The sequence below is a fragment of the Rhincodon typus genome, unplaced genomic scaffold (assembly GCF_021869965.1).
Source record: "Rhincodon typus isolate 14 unplaced genomic scaffold, sRhiTyp1.1 hic_rhity00004724, whole genome shotgun sequence".
NCBI classification, from domain to species: Eukaryota; Metazoa; Chordata; class Chondrichthyes; order Orectolobiformes; family Rhincodontidae; genus Rhincodon; species Rhincodon typus.
This window is the reverse complement of record NW_025970362.1, coordinates 878-11,644: the sequence shown is the minus strand read 5'-3', so window position 1 is coordinate 11,644 and position 10,767 is coordinate 878. Positions and strand designations below refer to the sequence as shown.

The 10,767-nt window shown below is 43.5% G+C and overlaps 2 long non-coding RNA genes across 2 annotated transcripts; one reads left to right on the top strand and one right to left on the bottom strand.

Annotated features, from left to right (window-relative positions):
- Positions 1-4,304: 4,304 nt before the first annotated feature.
- Positions 4,305-7,998, top strand: LOC125481978. Its single transcript, XR_007261511.1, has 2 exons — positions 4,305-4,471; positions 5,103-7,998. It is a non-coding gene; the product is annotated as an uncharacterized LOC125481978 (long non-coding RNA).
- Positions 7,822-10,716, bottom strand: LOC125481977. Its single transcript, XR_007261510.1, has 2 exons — positions 10,588-10,716; positions 7,822-8,485 (listed from the first exon to the last, which is right to left on the bottom strand). It is a non-coding gene; the product is annotated as an uncharacterized LOC125481977 (long non-coding RNA).
- Positions 10,717-10,767: the final 51 nt, after the last annotated feature.

The following is a 10,767-nucleotide window of genomic DNA, read 5'->3' as shown; positions in this document are numbered from 1 at the left end:
GTAGTGAATGTAGATCATTGGAAATGTACCAATCAGATGAGGTAGGGCGGAGCTTCTTCAACCAGCTCCACGACTAGCGGAGGGTCAGTGAGATTGCAGCGACAATCGGTACAGAACTGCACACTCAGAGAATGACCCAGCACAGAGGAAGGTACTTCAGCCTGTCATTGTCTGCATCAGCTGTCTGTACGGGCAACTTCACCAGTCCCACCCGCCATGTAAATCTCTCATCATTCAACTCTCTCCTGAGGGCCACGAATGATTTTGCTTCTAGCGCCCTCTCAGGCAGTGCACAGCCGGCAGTAACCACTCGCTGAGGATGGTGGGTCTACCTCCCTCGATAAATGTGACTCTTCGTTACAAAAAAGGCGAATCACCACCCCCGCCCCCCAAACCCATCCCACCCCGTCTATTTCTTTGGAATGTGCAACTGCCTGCAGTGTCAATGTGCCTGCAGTTGTTAAAAGGGTCTGATTTTGTGCTGTTCTATTCTGCGAACTAAACAAACTGAACTGTTAGCAATGCAAAAAATGCCTGCCTCTTCCCAAATCAAATCAAAGCAAATACTTGAAACAAATTCTAATTCTGCTCGAGTAATGTCACTGTCAGGACGTACTGGGACACAATTATGAACAGAATTTCTTAGACTAATCCATCTGTCCTGGAATATATGAACTCTGATCCCCAAACCACTCCAACATCCCCAACACCACTCCCCTCCCTTCATGGAAATGAACAGCATGATGGTGGATATTAAGTTCAGTACATTGAATAAGTCACGAATCGTTTAGCTTCGACTCCAAACATTCCAATTATAATCTGGTAATTTAGAATTGCAAATTAAGATTCAAGAGCCATAGAGATGTAAAGGATGGAAACAGACTGATTGCTGCCACTTGTCTATTCGAAACAGATATCCTAAATTATTTTAGTCCCATTTGCCAGCATTTGGCCCATATCCCTCTATAACCTTTCTATTCATTTACCAATCCTGATGCCTTTGAAGAGTTGCGATTGTACCACCTCCTCCATACATGCAGCACTATTCTCTACATGTAAAACTGCCCCTCAGGTCCCTTTTAAATCTTTCGCCTCTCAACTTAAACCCATGCTCTCAGGTTTGGATTCCTTTCCCTGAGGAAAAGATCTTGGCAATTCACCCTATCCAAGCCCCTCATGATTTTATAAACCTCTGTAAGGTCACGCCTCAGCCTACGATGTTCCAGGGAAAACAGCCCCAACCTATTCAGCCTCCTCTGTCTATAGCTCAAACCATTCAATCCTAGCACCATCCTTGTAAATCTTTTTCTGAAACCTTTCAGTTTAACAACTTTCCTATAGCAGGGAGATTATAACTGAATGCAGTATTCTAAAAGTGGCAATGTTCTGTACATCTGCATCGTAATGCCCAAACTCCTATACTCAATACATTGATCAATAAAAGCAAGCATGCCAAATGCCTTCTTCGCCACCCTGTCTAACTGTGACTCCACTTTCAGGGAACTATGCATCTGCACCCCAATGTCTCTGTTTGGTGACACTCCCCAAGGCCCTACCATTAACTTATAAGTCCTGCCCTAGTTTGCCTTACCAAATCGCAACACCTCACATTTATCTAAATTAAACTCTATCTGCCACTCCTCGGCCCATCTGATCAAGGTCCCATTGTATTCTGAGATAACATTCTTCACTGTCCACGACAACATGAATTTTGGGGCCATCTGCAAACTTACTAACCATCCCTCCTATGCTTCCATCTAAATCATTCATATAAAACTATGTACAAGCAGTGTCCCAGCACCAATTCTTGTAACACACCACAGGTCACAGGTCTCCAGTCCAAAATATAACACTCTACCATCACTCTGTGCTTCCTGCCTTCAAGCCAGTTTTGGATCCAAACCACTAGCTTCTCCTGGATTCCATGTGATCTAACCAGTCTACCATGAGGAACCTTTTCAAACACCTTTCTGAAGTCCATCCAAACAATGTTTACCTCCCTGCCTTCATCAATCTTCTTTGCCACCTCTGCAAAATACTCAAGTTAGTGGGACATGAATTACATCACACACAGACATGTTGACCATCCGTAATCAGTCCGTGCCTTTCCTAATGCATGTAAATCCTCTCCCTGTGTCTGAAACAAACATGTCATAACCATGGCGAAATATTTCACCCCAAGGTGAGTTTTCAATCACATATCCCCACCATCACCAAGACTGCCCACTTCCACCTTAGTGACATCACCCGACTCCTCCTCGTCTGCTCATCTACTACTGAAACTCTCATCCATTCCTTTGTTACCTCTGGACTTAACTATCCTTACACACTGCTCACTATCCTCTCACATTCCCCTCTCTGCACTTGTCTAACTTCCTCTGCCTCTGTTAATGAGTGTATGGGAGTTCTGTTTAGTGTCTTATTGTTCCTTACATTAACTCTATCTGAATGAGGTTTTTACCACTGCCCATTCTCCCCACCATGTGCTGCTGCCTTAGCAGCTTTAGCTTCCCACACAAATGCCCACAATGCTGTAATGGAAGGAGTTACAGGTTATTCACCAAGTGATGAAATCCTGAGGTCATCCTCAACTCTGCTGCCCGCGTGAGTATTCACACCAAGGTTTGTTCACCCACCACCCCCTGTGCTTGTGCGGCTAAATTTTAAACTTTTCATCATTCTGTTCAATCTCTTGATAGATAGAGAGGAGACTATCTCTGTAATGTCTGCCGGCATCCAGCCCTCTCAAGGGCAATTAGGGATGGCAAGTACATGCTAACCCAGCCAGTGATGCCCACCCCCACCCCAAATATGAATTTTTAAAAATGCCCTTGCGTTACCTCCAATTCCAACCTCCTGAGCATTCTCGATTTTAACCGTCCCACATTTGGTCCCCTTAATCTTTAGCTGCCAAGGCCACAAACTGTGAAATTTCCTCACTAATCCTCTCCCTTTCTCAACCTCAGTTTTGCACTTAATAACACTCCTTGAAAACGACACATTTGCCCATTAAACATTTTGTCACCTCCCTCATATCTCGTTATGTGACTGGGGTCAAAAGTTGCATTATAACACTCCTGAGGAACAGCTTGGAAGTTTCCATTATTTGAAGGCCCTATATTGATATAAATTAATTGTCGTTGATTTGGACACATATCACAATCCCTTCATCACCACTTGGTGAATAATTCCTTACCCAACAGCTTTGTGGGAACTACTCAGGGAAGATAATTGCTCGCAGCAAATGGTCAGGCAATGTTCAGCCGTAAACACCTCATTTAGAGAATCAATGGCAGTAACAATAAAATACCTACTCAGAGACAGTAAGAACTTCCGATGCTGGAGTCAGTGATAACACAGTGTGCAGCTGGAGGAACACAGCAAGCTGGGCAGCATCAGAGGAGCAGGAAAGCTGACGTTTCGAGTTGGGACCCTTCTTCAGAATTTCTGAATAAAGTACCTAAGTCGGTTACACCCATTATGGGAGACAGAGGAGGTTAGAGAATGGCAGAGAGTTAATCAGGGAGAGCAGAGATGAACCAGAAGAATGGATGGTCACTGATTCAGGACTTTTATAAAGCAACTTTTGACACCAGTTACATAATGAGATATTAGGTGAGTGATGAAATGGGTTGCACCAACACCAGAGTCAGATAACTGAGAACAGCACGTGAAGCAAAATGTGTACATTACTGGTCAAAGATACTGAAATAATTTCATTGTCTTCAACTTTAAAATCAAATGCTGGAGTCTGCAGCTCAAAAGATATCAGAAGCACTGGGGTCAGAGGAAACCCACAGTTCAGGAAATGCCCAGGAATTAGGGTGATGTCACTGAGCAATTGCCCGTGTGTGATAACATCACCCACTTGAACACAGAGCATTCGGGTCTGCACAAACAGGTGATTTGCACGAAGGATGTGAGGGTCTGTGGAATTCTGATGCCTAGTTTCATTCCTGTCTGCCCGATGTAATGTTTGTGGTAGTCGTTGCATGGTATTTTGTAAACCACATTGGTTCTGCACGAACGTCAGCCTTCCTACTCCTCTGATGCTGCTTGGTCTGCTGTGTTCATCCAGCTCTACACCTTGTTATCTCTTGGTTCTGCATGTTGTGGGAATGGGGTCTTTAATTCTTGTAAGTGTTTGTTGTAGAGTGGCTGTGGGCTTGTGGGCCACCATGATTCTGAGTGGTCTGAGGAGTCCTGGTGTCAGTTCCCATATGTTCTTGATGTATGGCAGTATGGCCAGTGTGTGAGGGTGTACTGTATCCTCCTGTTGTTGTCTGTTTAACATCGGTAACCTCACCAGTTCCCTCACACAAGGAAATAACCACTGCTGCAGAAGACCATATAATCCCAGTTCCCAGGCCCGGAATCAGAGAAACTCAGTGGCCCAGCTGTGAAGATACAACCCGAAATGGGGATGGCAACGAGTGCGCGGAGCTACTCTGTGATTCCAGTGATGCAATCGGTGAGCACGCGGTCCTTCTGTGAGGGTATAGAGGTGCATGAAAGCAGGGTTAATGTTCCCGGTTCAGAGACCCTTCTTCAGAACTCTTCAGAATGAGGAATGTAACTGTTGGTTTAGTGTTTACCGAAAGTTCAGTCAAATCATGAGCCTGTCCACCTAAGTGAGTTTCTGGTCCGCTTCGCCCCTTTGACATTGTGCGTATGTCAATTATACATTGCTCTGTGTGTGTTTGTGTTTCTGCCTGTCACATTCTGGGTGGTGTGACACAGTGGAATTGTACAGCCAGGAAGGCCAGTCAATAAGTGTGCTTCCATTCAGAAGCAAGAAGGAAGTAACAACGTATTTCAGTTGTGAGTTACCCACCACGGTGTGGTGTAGTGGGAGCATGCTAGGCCCATCACCCAGAGGTCACTGGATTGAAACCATTCTCTGCTGTTTACACCAACAAACTGATGTTTATTACCTCAGCAGTAGCAGCTAAGTTAATTTTGCTCACATTGTTTCTGCATCAGCTTCTTGTTCCCAGTAACCACTTCAATCTGCATTAAACCACATTTATCCTGCCATGGACACACTGCAAACATGCACCAGCTGATACTTTTCCCATCTCATTCAATCCCTTTCTCACCAGGAACTAACACCAGCGTGATGGTGTGAATGGCCTTCTCCTGTTCTCTGTCACTCTGGGATGATCTGAACAGTGAAAGTTATTCTCTACAGTAAGGCAATGCAGCAGGGAGATAGCACTGCAGTGGTGATATTTATCCAAGTAATCCCTGGGGACTGAAACACAGCAGCTGCGAGAGTTTAAATTCAATGAATAAAATCTGGAATGTAAACCTGAATTTCAGGAACAGAGGCCATGACTTTAATTTCCTGAAATCCCATTCATTCATGTCCCTTTGGAAGGGAAGTCCTTACCTGGTCTGGCATACAAGTGACTTGAGGCCCACAACAACACAGTTGACCCCTTACTGCCCTCTGACATCAGTTCAAGGTAAATTAAGGATGAACAACAAATGGTGTCCTGACCAGCGATACCCACATCCCATGGGAGAATAAGGAAGAACAAAAACACATTCACAACAAGGAAAAATGGCCTTCTGTCTGCATTGACTCGAATTCACCCGATCGCCCAATCTGGATAGAGACAAGGACACCCACAGCACAGAGAAACCAGGGAACTGTGTGGACTGAGGGAAGGATTCAATTACCCGCTGGAGGTGGAAACTCATTTACTCAGTCACACTGGGGCGAGGTTGTTCATCCTTCCCCTGTGTGGGAAGGGATCACTCAGAAAAACAAACTCCGGAGACACCCACAAATTCAGATATGGTTATATTCTGCTATTATAGCTGCTACAAATCCCCAACTAAGAATGAACCGTATCTGGACACCTATTTCCAGTAGAATTCTGAGGATTACTCGATCTGAAACGTCATCTCTGATTTCTCTCCACAGATGCTGCCAGTTCTGCTGAACTTTTCCAGCAATTTCTGCTTTTTAATTTGTTTCTGATTTACAGCAATTGCAGTCCTTTCAGTTTTTAATCCAGTAGAGTTCCACTGTTTTCTGATGTATAACCATCATTAAAACCTAGTTGTAGAAGCCATAATTTAGAAGTTTGCAGATGATATGCAATAAATAATCATGTAGTTGACCATAACGAAGAAAATCGTGGACTGCAGGGAGATATCAATCAAGTGGAAAGATAAAATGGTGAACGGAATTGAATCCAGAGAAGTGTGTGATAATGAATTTAGGGAGACTGAACAATGAAAGTGAGGAATAGTAAGTGGTGTAGAGGAACAAAGAGACCTTAGAATGAACATTCACAAATCCCTGAACGTGGTTCGACAGGGAGATCAGGTGGTTGAGAGGGTTTTGAGATACTTTCTGTTCTTGACCACAGGCTGGAAGAGAAGACCAGGGGGAGATGATGCCAGAGCTTTAACAAACACCAGTTTCGAGAACAGCTAGAGGGCTGAGCACAAGTCTGGTCACTGCGTTAATCAACTTTCTAAAAAAAAAATCATGACAGAAGATGGAGAGCAGGCATAGACTTTTTGGCCCACATCTGCTGCACCATACAATGATAGCATCGCTGATACTGCTCCAAATCAGTTTGGTATGCACCTCAGAGAGGAACTTGCAGATGGTAGTATTTTGATGCATCTTCTAGTCTTGTCTTTCCAAGTGGTACAGCTTGCAGGCTTGGTAGGTGCTGTCAAAGAAGAGTGGGTGAGTAACTGCAGGGCATCTTGCAGATAGTGCACACTGCTGCCACTGTCCCTCAGTGGCGGAGGGAGTAAATGCTGAAGGTACCGAATGGGTCACCAGTAGGTGGTCTGCATTGACCTGGATAGTGTCAGGTTTCTCGAGCGTTGTTGGAGCTGCATCCATCTGAGCAGTTGGAGAGTGTTCTATTACATTCCTGCTGATGCACATGCTTTGGGGAGTCATGAGTTGAAGTAATCACCATAGAATCTCTTCACTTTGACCTATTTGGTAGGCACATTATTCAGATGGCAGCTCCAATTCCGTTTCTCATCAATATTAGCACCCAGGATGATGATAATGGGGAATTCCGTGAAGATATACCCAGTGAATGTCACTTGGCTGTGGTTAGATTCTCATTTCTTGGATTTGGTCATTATTTGTTGGTGCAAATGTTCTTTGTCACATAGCAGGCTAACTTCAATGTTGTCCAGGCATACTGCATTTAGATATCTACTGCTTCAGTATCCAAGGAGCCACAAACGGTGCTAAAGTATTGTGCAATCATCAGCAAACATTGCCACTTCTGACCTTATGACGCAGGGAAGGCCATTGATGAAACAGCTGAAGGTGGTTGGGACTAGAACCTGATCCTGAGGAACTCCTGCGGCTGAGAGGATTGCCTTCCGACAATCATAAGCCTCTTCTTTATTCAGTATTACCAAACCAGGGTGAAGTAGGGTAAGGAGGATAAGAGAATGTATAATGGAAACATAAAAAAAGGAAAAAAAGGAGCAGAACACTGAAACACAGAACAAGTAGAAAATTAAACTTGTCCAACCAGTACAGCATAAGGTAAGAGTCAAATACAACCATATAAGGACATAGTTTCTGAACCTTAAGTAACTGTTGGCGGTTCACTGTTATGGACATGCAGTTAAACTACCTGAGCCACAATAACTATCTGTATAGCTTAAGATAGTCACCTAAGTATTACTCACTCGGAAAGGCCGGCATGCTGTGAGCTGATGGTGGGGTTAGAGAATCTTGGAAGATAATGTGGAAGTGGAAGTCCTGTTGAAATTAGAGGACTCAGAACTTTGTCAGAAACTGAACAGCATCCTGTCTTTGTCGTAAGTAACTGACATACAATTTATTTAATACCAATGTTACATGCAACCATTCTGACATGAAAGTGTCTTAATATGCTGTATTGAGCTGTAAAAAGTTGAGTGTCTCCAAGCTAGACTTCGAGACTTCTTCCACATGTCTGTGGTACAAGTTTGATTAAATTCACCTTTTTTGATCTACCGAGGTCTGAAGATGCAATCTTTTCAAAAACCAGATAAGGAAGAATAACATCCTCTCGTTCCCATTGACTTTAGCTTTGTTATGATTCCTTAATACAATGCTCTGTCAAATGGAGCCTTAAGATAGCGGATAGTCCCTCTCATATTTGGAATTCAGCTGTTTGGTCCATGTTTGCACCAAGATTGTAAGGAGACCAGGAGCTGAGTGGCTCTGGCTGAACTCAAACTGAGATCCATGACCATGACATTACAAAGCAAGTGCTGCTTGATGTCATTGTTGTCTCTGTTTTGACTGCATTGACGTATCGACAGGCCAGACAATTGACTGAAGGCTTGTCCACACAGACCACGTGCATGGTTTCTCTTCACTGTGAACGTTGCTTTTACCTTCCATGTTCAAAGCTCCTGAGGACTGAGTGTTACCTGCAGCTCTTGATCCAATGTTTGACTTGAGCTGCCTGTCTGTGAATTCTCCCTTTCCACGTCCCTGGAAAATAAACTTAAAACAGTCAAAAGTGGAATGAATGCTGCTGGATTTCATAAAACCCCACCTGGATCATTAATCTCCTTGAAAGGACAGAAGTTGAAAAAAACAGGACAAAAATCAGGCTGTGGGAACTGGCTACAGAGCCAGTCATTATTTGTGCAGAGCCAGGAGAGTGCGAGGTTTGAGTAATACCACAACAATGCTGTCTGTGTAACAATACAAACTGTGCAAACTGACCATAACCTTTGTCAGTCTGCAATTAGATAGATATAAATGATATGAGCTTCTGAAAATGCATTACTGTAAGCAAGTGGGAATTCATGGACCACCTTTAGACACAAGCAGTCCCCCTTTATACTTGTGAGACTTGCATCTGGAGTACTGGGTTCAGTTCTGGTCACTGTACTTATAGAAAGTTGTTAATATGTTGAAAGCATTTCAGGGAAGATTTAATTGACTAATACATGGAATGAGTGGATTGCCTTATGAGGAAAGGCTAGAATTTAGAAAAGAAAGAGGAGACTTGACTGAAACATAAGAGATCCTAAGGGGACCTGACCAGGTGGATGTTTGAAATATGGTCCCTCTTTTGAGAGAATCTAGAACAGAGTGTCATTGTTTAAAGGTAAGGTGTGTGTCCATTTGAAACAGTGAGGAACATTTCCTTTCTCTCAGAGGGTTGAGAATCTTTGTAATTCCTTTCATCAAAAGGCAGTGAATGCAGAATCTTTAAACATTTTTCTAAGGCAGCAGCAGACAGATTCTTGATGACTAAAATGATGAAAGATGTTCGGGGATATGCGGGCACATAGAGCTGAGGTTGAAATCAGATCAGCCATGATCTTATTGAGCTGCACAGCAGGCTCGAAGCGCCGCGTGGCCTACTCTTGTTCCTCATTCCTATGTTCAAATAAACTGGAGAACAAAGAAACTCGAGTCTTGTCGGATTATTGGAGGCGAGGAGGGTGTTTGAGCTCCAACTGCACCCACCCAGTGAATGAGTCCCATTTTATACCCTCCCCCGACCAGCTTCAATTAACATCTGGAAAATTTTAATCAAATCAATCTTCATCCTTCTAAATCCAAGGGAATACACTATTCCTGCTGAGATGATGCATTTTCAAAGAAGGAGAAGAGAACATATGAAATAGGAACCACAGCAGTCCATTCTGCCCCTCGAGCCTCAAAAAGGTCAAAGCTGATCTATTTAGGTTTCAATTCCACATTCCCACTTTACCTTGATACTTTTTTTTAAATTCCTGTGTGCATTGCTGGCTGAACCTACTTGCCACTGAGGAGGTGGTAGTGATCTGCTTTGTGAACCACTGTCGTCCATGAGCTGTAGGTGGACCTACAATGCTGTTAGGAAGGGATTTCAGGATTTTGACCCAGCAACACTGAAGGAAGAGCAATATAGTTCCAATGAATGGTTAGCAGCTTGGAGAGAATTCATGCCCAACAGAGCCTCAGAGATCTACGGCACAGAAAAAGGCTCTGCTGACTGTCTGATCTTATCGTTATCTTCTAAGTACTCTGTTATTCCACCTTTTACAGTGGACCCTAATATTTTTCCCCACCTTCATTCCCTGTTTTCTGACTCCCCTTCTTGAATACTGGGGTTACGTCAGCTCCCCTCCAATTCACAGGAATTCTGAGAGTCTATAAAATTTGAGGATAACCACTAGCGCATCTGCTATTTCTCGGGCCACTTCCTCAGCTACTCGGAGATGAAGGTTATCAGTCTCTGGGGATTTATCTGCCTGTAATCCCATTGGATTTCCCAATATCGTTTTCCTACTAAAACTAATTTCTTTCAATTCCAAATTCCCATTAAGACCATGTGATCCCCTTAATTTTGGGACATTATTTGTGTCCTCCTTTTTGAAAACCTGAGACACATTTTATTGGCCTACCATCACTTTGTGTCCTATTATAACTTACCTGTTTCCGATTGTGAGGAGACCCTATTTTCTTCTTGACTAAGCTTTTACTATCAATCTTGAATTACGAGTTTAATGATGATCAGGAAACAGTTGTTGACCGCCAGGAAAAACCCATCTGGCTCATTAATATCTTTCAGAGAAAGAAACTGTCATTCTTACCCGGTCTGGCCTGTACGTTACGTTACTCCAGTCCCACAGCAATGCAGTTGACTCTGGACAGCCCTCTGGGGAATCACGGATGGGCAATAAATTCTGGCCGAGCCAGCAATGCCCATATCCTGTGAATGAATGAAAAAAAAAAAGAGTGCTATTGGTTTGAATGGTCCCTGCAACCGTACT